The sequence below is a fragment of the Rhipicephalus microplus genome, chromosome X (genome assembly GCF_043290135.1).
Source record: "Rhipicephalus microplus isolate Deutch F79 chromosome X, USDA_Rmic, whole genome shotgun sequence".
NCBI classification, from domain to species: Eukaryota; Metazoa; Arthropoda; class Arachnida; order Ixodida; family Ixodidae; genus Rhipicephalus; species Rhipicephalus microplus.
This window is the reverse complement of record NC_134710.1, coordinates 358,056,324-358,069,382: the sequence shown is the minus strand read 5'-3', so window position 1 is coordinate 358,069,382 and position 13,059 is coordinate 358,056,324. Positions and strand designations below refer to the sequence as shown.

The 13,059-nt window shown below is 41.2% G+C and overlaps 1 protein-coding gene across 1 annotated transcript in view; it reads right to left on the bottom strand.

Annotated features, from left to right (window-relative positions):
- The window catches only part of LOC119161978 (monocarboxylate transporter 13), a 56,834-nt gene extending 47,535 nt beyond the window's left edge, over positions 1–9,299 (bottom strand). The window contains exons 1-2 of the mRNA XM_075879862.1: positions 9,114–9,299; positions 8,586–8,718 (exon numbers count right to left, since the gene is read on the bottom strand). The gene's annotated coding sequence lies outside the window, so the exon portion shown is untranslated. The remainder of the gene's footprint in view (positions 1–8,585; positions 8,719–9,113) is intronic.
- Between the last annotated feature and the right edge of the window lie 3,760 nt (positions 9,300–13,059).

Sequence of the window (13,059 nt, the reverse complement as noted above, 5' to 3'; positions counted from 1 at the left end):
TGCGCTCAAGTTTTTAACATGCATGTTAATCAAAGTGCCTGAGTGTCTCTGCATTTCACTGCCATATATCACAGCATTTATGGTCAGCAATGGTAACTGTGCTCGCATTCTTTGTAGTGCAAGAAGTAAAGCCATTGATGCGGTAATATTGTACTTAGTCGATATAGTCCTTCATTATACACTCATTTGTATAGCACCAATGATGTGATGTGTGTATAATCTCTGGGAAGTGCTTCTATGGGAATCATTTAGTTTGGAAGGGAGAGGATCATCACTACGCCTAGTTTATCTAACACTAGATATTAGTACTTGCGTAATGTTATCCCACTGCCTGTCTGTCCTTCAACAGTCTACTTCTCTTTTTCTACTGCGTAAGCGTAATTTTTTTAATGTAATATTTGCTCGGATAGGTTGTTCATAATGTAATTGTGAACTGTGCAGATATGACTTAGCATTCATGAAGCTTTCATCATATCAGAATTAAATGTATTTATTTTAATTTATATGTAGCTATAGCTTGCATTTACTCATCTTTTTTATGATGCCTGTACCACTGTTTAGCCCTACAAGGGTAATAGTATACTCTATTACTGAAGCTGGCATCTTAGAAATATTTTGTTAGTGGAAGTAACAATGTGTTTATAGGCAATATTACTATTCCCAGATGAGCTGTGATAATTCGATGGAAATGTATTAACATTTTCTGAGCTTTGTGAAGGTAAATGTTATTATCTTTTTTTATTGTGGTCCCCATTTTGTGCAAATGACACATAATTAGCTTAGAATTGTATTATTCGTGTACTGTCTAGAATTTCTTCGTGCTGTACCGACTTTTCAGCCCAAGTGTCCTAACATGCTTTCTTACTGTGTTGTGAATAGGCCAAGCTATGTAAATAAACAGAGTAATATTGCAGACATGTTCCAAATTGCGACGCACAGCCTTTTTTTTAGCAAGACATTGTCAAGGGCCTTCTTCTTGTGTTTCTTATAAAACTGCTTGAAACTGGGCAGCAGCAGAGACTACGCATCAAGCTTTTCCAAGATGGTTCGAGAAACACCGAGCTCAGACATAACAGTGCTGGTAGATTTCTCTCGTAAGGTACTTTCTGTATATTCAAAATGAGTGCAGTAGAATTGTTGTTATATGGTCGTTCATATTAATATTCATACCTGAGTGTACGTACGTACGTACGTATGTATGTATGTATGTATGTATGTATGTATGTATGTATGTATGTATGTATGTATGTATGTATGTATGTATGTATGTATGTATGTATGTATGTATGTATGTATGTATGTATGTATGTATGTATGTATGTATGTATGTATGTATGTATGTATGTATGTATGTATGTATGTATGTATGTATGTATGTATGTATGTATGTATGTACGTATGTATGTATGTATATATGTATGTATGTATGTTTTAAATGAGAATCCGTTTATCATTTATGAGTAAGTTTAGTGATGATTTGGATGGATTTCTTTTTTGTTCTTTTTCTTCGGAGCTATTAAACTTTTTATTTTGTTTTTTACTGCATAAAAATAAATTTAACGTTTCACAAAATGTGTTTTCGAAGAAGTTGTTTTTTCTGCCAATGTACAGTCATGAGCAATAAATTGGGTAAAATCAAACCAACCAGCAAATATAACTTTATAGCATAGCTCCTCTACATGGCATATCTTGTACACATTGCATTGGTCGATTATGTCGATTTCAACATATCAATTTCAATCAGAATAAACAAGCTATCACCCGTGGTTGTATATGTGTGTGATATGTATGCATATTGTAATACCTGTTAGCAAATACTACTAAGTGCACAAACCTAGTCAAGCTGAAAACACGGATTTGGTCCATGCACCTTTCATGTGTACTGGAAGTGTGGTTAATAAAAATAAACTTCGGTTTAAAAATTAATTGTAGGGACTAAAAGCAGAGTATCTCTCTATGACGCAAATCAATTTGTCATTGTTCTGTTCCGCTGTGGACAATCGGGAACCCTTTCAGCAGAACTCGATTAGCTGCAATTGTTCTTTTTTACCATTAACAGCGGCATTACACTGAAGCGCGCAACATGACAGGTAGCGAGACAGAAGAAACAAACTAATAACTCGGTGTGTGTCTTCTCTATCTGTTCGTGCTCTTTTGCCTTGCTGCATGTAATGATTCCCATCAAATCAGCATGAAAACGTGCCCAGGCAACTTGGCTGCAAGCAATTAGCTCACTGCAAGTCTGGAGTTTCTTAAAAACATTGTGATGATTGACGGTTGGTTGAAAGTCCAAACACGTGAAAAGTAATATACCAGATATGATATTGGTGTTTCGGCACTGGGGCACTCTTGTGGTAACAGAAAATGGAAAGGAGAAATATGAAGCCTGAATTTTGTAATTTACGAATGAGCATGGCACAGCCCTTTTGAGTCAAAAGGGGTGTGAAAAAAAGCAGCGCGAAAGTCACTTTCTGAAGAAATGAGTACCCGCCGCCACGTATAATCTCGGGCGGGGCAACCTCTTCAAAAAAGAAAATTGCTCGGGTGACACTGCAAATCGAACTCAGTACTTCCTAGATTAAACTTAAATGCTGTAACTGCTCGTGCACTGCTGCAGTGCTTGAGATGAGAGCTTTTCACTGCAGCTTCTACCCTATTGCTAATATAGTGTCAATGCTTCGAATGACGCCAAATGCAAAACATCCGGTAAAACTTGGTCAAAAATAGACAAATTAATTACAATGAGTTCGCCCAAGGTCACTAGAAGGTAGAAACCACCAAGTGTGGCTGTATAACTGTGCACTATTTATGTTGTACATTACTGTCATAATGTTGGGATAGCCGGCTCTAACGTAGGTGACCTTCCCATATTTTGCCAAATATAAATACAAAAATGAAAATATATCGGCTTATAACAACGCTAATCAACTATCGTGAATTCACTTTCACTAGCGTCACTTTCACTGAATGAATACTCAGTTTGTTTCTATTATTGTTATTTAAGAAAGATCTTGCTCATTAACTCACAACTCTCCTAATTAAGATTGATTCTCACATCTAAAGACAGTCACACTTCATCTCGCTTTCTGTGTCGCTGTCGCTCTCATAAGACGCTTACTCCACATTTTTATGCTGTCCAAGCATCCCACGCTGCATTGCGGAAACTTCCGCTGACGTCTGCTGGGCAAGAAAATTGTCTTTAATATCTATCACTTTGATTTCAGGCTTTCGTGAAGACAAAACGAAAGTCTCTCTCTCTCTCTCTCATTGTTCTTTTCGCGCGTGTGGTAACGTCTCTTGACTTCAAAGCTAGTATACACGTCCCTTGCTTTATTGGCTCACTGAAACACCACTGGACGAAATACCTGCACCGTCTTTTGTGAAAAGCAATAGCACTGAAACACCTCCCGACGAGTCTCTCTCGTTTTACATAAACACATATCTAAGCGTAAGCGTATGCATCTTATCGCTTTCCGGCTTTATAAAAATGCTGCGGTGCATGGAGCCAGCGAAATTCCACTCACAATTTCATTTGATTATTGCAGTTCTCTATTTCTGCACAATTCGTCGACACGCACAAATGTCACTCCTGTGTCTTGTAATAAGAATATTGTAAGAAAGGCATCCTTTCACGTCTAGCTACGAAACACCCTTACGTTCGCCATGGACTATACCGTGCTTGATCACACCGGATTAGTTGAATAGCAGCGCAGTTTCATCAAAATGTAAGGTAACTGGTCGCGTTAAACAGGGGAAGACATTTGAAGCACATTTTCAAACATTGCATGCATCGATTCATGCGTAGTTTCATTGATCTGGTCCACCTGGAGTGATAGGGATTTGGTGAGATAGTGCATAGATTGGTCGATGCCTTAGGCTCATCGAGCAATTTCTTCTTTAGCTACAATCGTTGGTGAAAGGCGAGTGCTTGGCTTTGCACAGCACACCAAACGTCTATTGCAACGTACGCGGCATCCCGTAAGCGCTGTAGCAGACGCTCGCGGAACTGAAACCTAGATGCAGCAAATCATTGGCTATCATCGTATACTCTCGGTGCTAGACGCTTCGCGTGCTATCTTGATATTATCGGCACACACTTCTTTCTTTCCTTGTCGTTTCGTCGGCTATGGCATGTTCTCCTCGCCCTCTTAAGTGCCGAATAAGTTGAATTCTATCATAATCCTTGCTATCATAATCCTTCGAGATAAGGGAGTTCTTGGCTAAGAAAATGCGTAGCCAATAAAAAGCTTTGTGAATACGGCCCCTGGTAATTATATTAGTGTTGAATACTGTATCTGCAAAAAAATTACGCAAACGCAACAATTCTATTTGTCATTATTCAAATGTATAGAAAATTGCACTTACGAAACTGCATTAAAACGCATTCCGATTTTTCACTTATTACAAGTAAAAACAGCAACTGTCTGATGCAACGCGGTCGCGACGCAGTAAAAAATTACGCAATCAAACTAAACACAGTAAGCAAAACTCGCAAATCAAATTACAGGAAAGATTCAGGTGCTCTCTTTCGATAAAATGCAAAGCAATGTTACTTTTACTTGGACGACACCAGAATTTTTTAAACAAGAACGCCTTCATCCAATGTTCAAAATAGCGTTGGCAAAAGCTTGGGCGGCATGGTTTTGGTAATTTATTGATCAAAAGAAGAAATGGCCTGTCACTTTTGCAACGCTTAGCACGTATAAGGTTTTCCCGTCGGTGCTGATTTCCAGAAATCGGTATTTCGAATATGCAATATTCCAGGTTGTCAACAAACTGAATAGAGTGCTATTCGATTCCCTTTTTGAAATTTCCGAGCATTGGTACATCCCAGCTAATAATAGGCCCAGCTTCGTGATTAGCTCAGATATTCTAATAAAAACAATTATAGCAGAAGCCGTATGGCAAATACGGATTCTGTGCCTTGTGAGCTGACGCAACTTGATTTTATCGAGGGCGGTGAATGACACAGCTGCGTCTGCGAATGGAAGCATCGTCTTCTGCGGTCACATTGAGTGCAGCGCTAAAAATGAACGGATTGAACTTCATCTTGCCAGGTGCTATACACTATATACTTTATAGTGTACAGCACCTGGCAAGATGAAGTTCAATCAGTTCATTCAGTTCAATCGGTACTGAAACGTTCCGTTAGCGAGTCCAATAATTCCATATGTTTCCATAAAGAATACATATGTTTCCCATTAATTTTCCGTATGTTTTCGTAAGATTCCTACGAAAACATATGGAATTATTGGACATCGCATACGGAACGTTTAAGTAGGATAAAAACAATTTGTCACCTCTTTCAGTGAGTGTATGTAACCCTTGCAAGGGAAGCCGTCAATCGTTTCAACTGAAGCGAAACAGGATATCGTATATACCAATATAAAGGGAAAACCAGCTGACTAAAACTCAGTGTGGCAAGAAAACGCGGGATTCCCTGGAAATGACAATACCAGTTCCATGATCTGTGACTCCTGGTAATCCGGTAAAAAACATCAATTCACGGGGAAAAAAAGAATAGCGCAGAAATTCCGTATACGTTCGTTATGGCTACTTGATTTAACCTTACTTCCCAGCAGCGTTTCTTGCTTAAAGTGTAAAACAAATGTCAACGTTCTATAGTGCGCTAAGTTGTGCGCGTCCTAAACAGCATGACGAGGAAGTTTTTATTGTAACTACGGTGAAAGCATTTATTACTTCCGGCGCATGTATACAATGACGTGCAATTAGCAAGTATCAAGCGAGACTCGGCATGATATTGCCGTGAGCTAAGTTATCCCGACGCATTACGCAACACATGCCACACCGTGGCGGTCTAGTGGCTAAGGTACTCGGCCGCTGACCCGCAGGTCACGGGATTGAATCCCGGCTGCGGCGGCTTTATTTTCGATGAAGGCTGGAATGTTGTAGGCCCGTGTGCTTAAATTTGGGCGCACGTTAAAGAACCCCAGATGGTCCAAATTTCCGGAGTCCTCCACTACAGCATCTCTCATAATCATATGGTGGTTTTGGGACGTTAACCTCCCCACCCTCATATGAATCAATATCATCATTGCGCAATGCGGTCCAGTTGCCTGGAAAAACTGGTCAAAGTAAACTTTCCTTCAGTACGATAAAAAAGTTACAGCTCTGTTCTAGCGTTTTTTTTTCCATCATCAATATGCAAATTAAGTAATTTTGGTGGCACCCGGCTAGCTGTTGAAATTGTAACCAAGGCCCATAGAAGAGTTGGGAATGGTTATATATATATATATATATATATATATATATATATATATATATATATGAGATCTAACAGACAGTAATGCCAAGGAATGTACATGGGAAGTTATTAGAACCAACGGAATGTAAATAAGAAAGAAAAGTGGGTGAAAAAATAACCAGCCGTGAGCAGTAATCGAACCTACGACCTTCAAATAACGCGTTCGATGCTCTAACTACTGAGCTACCACAGCGGCCTTCCCTCCATCCACTTTTTTTGGGTTTATATGTGAATTTAGAAGTAGGAGTGTCAGTCAGCGCCATCTATAAGCCAAGTGACGAGTGTGAAACACTCTTTTATGCGCATATGTGGCGTCACGTAGCACGTGAACTTTATTACGAGCGGGCAGCTGATTAATAGTCCCTCGTATACAACCTAATGACACCAAGTCTGCCAGTACGAGACCCTCGTTAATGAATAAGGGAAAGAAGTGTATACCCAAGGGCTCGTTTTCCCGTGTTTTGACACAATATTAAGGAGATCTAACAGAGAATAATGCCAAGGAATGTACAAGGGAAGTTATTAGAACCAATGTAACGTAAATAAGAAAGAAAAGTGGGTGGAAAGATAACCTACCGTGAGCAGGAATCGAACCTACGACCTTCGAATAACGCGTTCGTTGTTATTCGAAGGTCGTAGGTTCGATTCCTGCTCACGGCTAGTTATTTTTTCACCCACTTTTCTTTCTTATTTACATTCCATTAGTTCTAATAACTTCCCCTGTAATTCCTTGGTATTACTGTCTGTTATATCTCATTATTATTGTGTCAAAACACGGAAAAACGAGCCCTTCGGTATACACTGCTTTCCCATATATATATATATATATATATATATATATATATATATATATATATATATATATATATATATATATATATATATATATATATATATATATATATATATATATACAACATGATCGGCATAGTCAAAAAATAACTATAATAACTATATTGGAAATAGAAGAACCAACGATCGAAATAAATAACTGTTGAAAATAAATTTTCAACAGTTGCCTTCTTTGAAGGACAACTGCTGGGTAACGCACGTAATGCGCCGAAACTCGATCGCACCGGCGAACACCTATAGTGATTTGATGTAAAATACTTCAAGGTGGGAGGTGGCCCCTTTACATTTTAAAGAGTCTGGTGTCCTTCAGAACTTTGATCGGCAATAAATGTTTACCAACCCTCCCCCCATTAACCCACTGCTGTATAACCAAGGGAGTTAACACCAGAGGAATGACATGGTGATCTGTACAACGTCGCAGATTAGTATATAAAGTTAATAAGGTATCCTTAAAATTGGCAACAGGGTAAGAGAAGTTTATTCTAGCAGAGAAGCTTAATTTACGCTACTCTATAGTTATCAGTATAAGCGGCGTAAAAAAAACACGCTTATACAGTCATAACGGCACCTATAGGTTATGCCTAAGGATGCAATGTCTGGGGATTCCAGCTAACTCACGGGTTGTCAGTGGTTCCTTCACACTGGGAACGGCGGGGTGACGATGATGATCAGTTTCGAGGCTGCACACCTCACAGCGTGGTCATTTTCAAAGTTCGCCGCAGATGTTCGAAGAAGAAGCACTAAGTAAACGGAGCGGGGCGATGTGTCGTTTCTCATTCTACATGCTACTACTGCCAAAATGTATGCTGGAATCCAACCGTTTGTCTTCCACTATGGTCTCTATGATGGCAATCCGAAGACGTAGCCAAGTTTCGCGAGTCCCAGCCGGGTGTTCTGCCTTTGCTGAACAGGCTCAGGCATGTCCCGGCAGGGTGTCGTTGACACTACGCCCTGACCGCCGTATTAAATGGCGAGGAGGTTAAGCTCAAAAACCAGGAAGATTCTCGCGACTTAAAGGCGATAATGCCGGTATCCTGTAATACAGCTTTTTAGATGCAGTGCTTCGCTAGATGCAGTGAATTTATGGCCCAAATGACCCCCCAAGTTCTCTCATACACTCTTTCCGAACCTCTTTCGGACAGCTAGTGCTATGTTTTCAGGCAACATAAGTCGCTTTCACAATCTTCGAGTCACTAGACACGCTTGTAAAAACTAAGATTTCTCCCAGCTTCAAAGAACGGAGTGATAAGGCCGCTATCACAGCCGAGTGCAAGCACGCACGCTCATTGCGCCTCAACGGAATAAAGCACAATAAAAAGAACCGCTTTTCTGAATGTACGCCTGCTATCCTGTCTTTGCAACTGAACCACCAGTTATTTCAGAATGCATGGAACTAAATGAAAGACAGTGAAAGAGTGCTCGTCTCTTTCCCTCCTTCTCTGTCTTTCTTAATTTCAAAGACGCTCACCTTATAATGCCGGCGCAAAATGAATTCCCTTTGCGACTGTTTCTCTCGGGAGCGGTTCAAACTCGAGAACAAAGGCCAGTAAATAGGTAGCCTGGTCTGCTTCTATCGAGCACCGCATACGACACCCGGTCATCTGCATCACACAAGAAGGACATACATATTTCACTGAGAGCCATAAGGAGATATACCCATTGCAATATTCTACTTTTATCAATGTTTCACTCAAGGCATCAGGCAAAGAAGCGATGTCAAATAAGTGCCACACTCTGGCCCCAATGAGCTGGTAAATATCTATTCCAGTGCCATACACAGGCATCCTTCGGTGCGCGGCAATGCCTGGTTCCAATAGCCTGCTACATCCAGGTACAATTCACATCCCTCGGGAGTTCACGGACATCGGCGAATTCAGTGGACATGAACGTATTAAACACGCTAGGCGAAAGCTCGTTAGGTTAACGCATTCCGTTCTCCTCGAACAGGTAAACCACAACGCTTACGTTACGTTAGTGCCAGTAATCAACAACTTACCGGTGTTTCGCGTTGGCTGGATGGACAGCATGGGCCCGTGTTGGCAACCCGTGCCTTAGAGCTTGGAACTTGGCGAAGTCGTCCGTTCCACTTCAAGGCCGACAGGGTTGTGGATGAACGCGCTGCGACATACGCGCCAATGTTCTCTCCTTTCTTCGGTTTCACTTGCGCACTCAGCAGCCGGCGGATGCCCCATTGCGGACACTTGGCACACGCCAGACGAGTCGCTGGCTGCCGTGGAGAGGGTGCCGACTGTCGCACCCTCTATCTCTCAGAAGGAAGAGTCGAAACGCGAGAATGTCCAATAAGCTCGGCAGCACGAGCAATAAAGCCCACTCTTGAATGTCCAGTCAGGATTTCAATTTTTCATTAGCCCCGCGGCTCGGCCGTGTGGTCACGTTGAACGACTGACATCTCGCATAAATTACCGAGTATTGCACAAACTCTATATGCAGCGTTGGCTGTCAGTATTCAACACTCGACGCTACTTAGGATTCAACGCTCATCGGGTGGCCCAATAAAGATCGACGCTATGTAACGGCGAACCGGAGTAGGTTCGAAATGCGGGCACCTTCACGTGTGCTGACGTTGCGCGCCGTGTTTCGTGTTTTGACATGTTCTGGGACTTTACGGCCACGGAGTATGTTTAAACTGCGTAGTGGAAAGAGCACCTCAAGAGAGCGTCGAGTACACTCTGCAGTGAACGGAGCTAAAATGACGGCGTAGGAGTGGGCATTGCAGAGAAGCCCAATTGAATCATCACGAACTCGGGCACTCAAGTCGACGCGTGAAATGCTGATCCTCCGGAACCACCAACGTGAATCGATAAACGACAGAGCGAGTAACCTGGACGACCTTGCGTAAGAGCACTTGCAACACGGCGTTTTTGCCAGCATATTTGTGCCACGATAAGTGAATGAGATTCTGATAACGGCTAACGCACGAACAAGTTGCCAACAACATCATTCGTCTATCGACCAAGTAATTGGAAGACATTACTTGTGCCGACTTTCAGTTATCTGTAAAAATGAGCTGTGTCTTCAAAGAAGTGAAATTTTCAAAATGATTGCTGTTCTATACGAACTTGTTTGGTTTTGACGGCGTGGTGAAATTCGCACGCATGACCTCTTGCCCTTCATGAAGCCTCACATGCTTTGCGTCAGGTGGTGTCATTATTACGATTCTAAAAAAAATGTGTTACAACAAAGAAAGCTAGTGTCCAGAAAGCAATCATGGAAAGGAACACAGGAATGCTTATTCTTCTGAGCAACGGTGAAGGATAGATCCTTACAGAGGAATCTTTAGAATAAATGTTCACATAAGTTGCGGCTGTTTCGCTTCGACGGCAGGTTGCTTGTGAGTACAGACTTTCTTAAAGCTAGTTTGGCGCTATTACACAATAGGAAGGTAATGTTGGGTTATGCGCATCTGGCCTACTCACGTTTACGCAGTGCAAGGTAAGCAGACTTTCTATATGCATTTCCTCGACTTCCATTTTTCCTTGTATGGAGGCCTTTATCTCAATATGTGTGAGCAAACAAATACACATTTACTGTGCAAAAGGGTGTTATAACACTGTGCGATGTGTCATCAGCTACACGAATAATTTAGTGGCAGCTATACGCCTGAAAACGTGGCGGAAAGTATTTCAACTTCTGATCGAAATACTCCCTGTTATCTACGAAGTCGCTGCGTGTTTGAGACAGCAAGTGAACTTGTGCACTTCATTTTGCGGTTTGTTAGGATCATTCAGTTCACTTGAATTACCTTTATCACCTACGAAGACAACTCAGATATACCTGTTCGGTATTGCTTTCGATACTCAACAAATTTCTTGAGAGAAGCGCGGCAGAGAGCTTATGATGAGGAACTCAGACCATCCTGGATTTACATGTAAGAAACGGGAATTTTTGTTATAGTTTGTTGTACATTCCTTGCTCTAATACGTGTCAGCTAGTTGTGCTGCTTTTTCACCCACTGTGACTTCTCAGCGCTTACTGTCTATTGTGTTGCCGAAACTAGCTCGTCATTTTCTTTCTTACAGGTACCTAAAAAAATTCAGAGTTTTTTCCTTATGTTTTTGTGCACGATCATATCCAAATGCACTTTAAGTGGGGGTTTCTCTTCCGCAGTTCGTAATAGTTTATGTGGGTTCGCGTTCACGTAGTGAAACTGGCTACCAAAGGAAGCTCAAGCACCCAATAAAAAATCTTCGCTGCAGTGTATAAACGCAGTTTCACTCAAGCTGAGTTCTTAAAGCGATGTAAAGTTCTCAAAAGTGAATACAGATATTCTACAAAAAGCAGCGGCTGTCACCGCAGGACTTTTTCAGCTGCTGAGAGGACGCAGTGGCGCCATTTTTGCCGCATCCTCTGCCGCAACCAGCCCTCGCGATTAGCACTGACAACGCGCACGGCCGGTGCTATAGTCATGGCCATGATTACAGTTACGAGATACACTTCTTCAGATTACGCTCTACTGTCTCGTCTTTACGACAGATATAGTAAGCAAGCTGCAGAACTTTCAGCGTCTCTATATATACTTTTATCGATGCATGTTAAAGAACCCCAGGTGGTCGAAATTTCCGGAGCCCTGCACTACGGCGACTCTCATAATCATATGGTGGTTTTGGGACGTCAAACCCCACACATCAATCAATCAATCTGTATATACTTGCTTAAGCCTCAGTTACATAAACAGCACTCTCGCAGATAGCTCGGATCAGTGAGCGGCGGGAACTATGCATCGGAGCGCAACGCGGCTCTCGTCGAAGGTACCGAAGATCGCGTATCTTATTTGATCGTTTCCACGCTCACACGTTCGGCGCGTTCGCGTGCATAAAGTATGGCAAACTTTTCATTCCTGTATTCGAAAGCCCTTGCTACAACAATAGCGGCCAAAAATTGTGACACCGTCGAAAATAATGTCGCTCTAAAGAACCCCAAGTGATCAAAATTTTCGGAGCCCTCCACTATGGCGTCTCTCATAATCATATGGTGGTTTTGGGACGTTAAACCCCACAAATCAATCAAATCAATCAAAATAATGTCGCTCCGCTGCGGTGGTGTAGTGGTTACGATGTTCGGCTGCTGAGCCGAAGGTCATGGATTTGATCCTCGTTTCGGCGGTCGTATTTCGATGGAGACGAAGTGGTTCCGTTCGATGACAGTGCTTGTTAAATAACAACAGACAGTCAAATTATAGGAGCCATCTAATACGGCGTGCCTAATAATCATATCGTTAAAAAAGCCTTCCATAGGCACCATTACTCGTCTACCTACAGTGCAACGTGACGAAACCGAGATCTCGCGTTCAGTACTTTGGAACGCAGCAGTGCTTTTTGTATTCTCCATTCTTTCTATCTCCTAATTCTTCATTCCCCTTCCCCCAACATAAGATAGCAAACTACACGCGTGTCGGGTTCATCTTCCTGCCTTTCCTTCGTTTTCCTTCCTTCTTACCTTCCTACACGTGAAACCCCAGGTATTGTTATCAAGTAGTAGTAGTAACAATATTGTCGTGACTTGTTAACCACACTCTTCCAAGCTCTAAAAACACTTCAGCCCCCATTTAACCTAAACTTAATTCAAATGTTTCTGATGTGTTATCTTCGCCACCAAGAAAATACTATCCTTTAGAGTAACTGTTTCGTACAGCTAGTAACAATGATTTATTTACAGATTCGTTGCGTTGAATCGTTGCGTTGAATACGACCGCCGAGACCAGGTTCAAGCCCCCTTTGCGCGTGTTCGTATATATATACATATATATATATATATATATATATATATATATATATATATATATATATATATATATATATATATATATATATATATATATATATATATATATATATATATAAATATATATATATATATATATATATATATATATATATACATATATATATATATATATATATATATATATATATATATATATA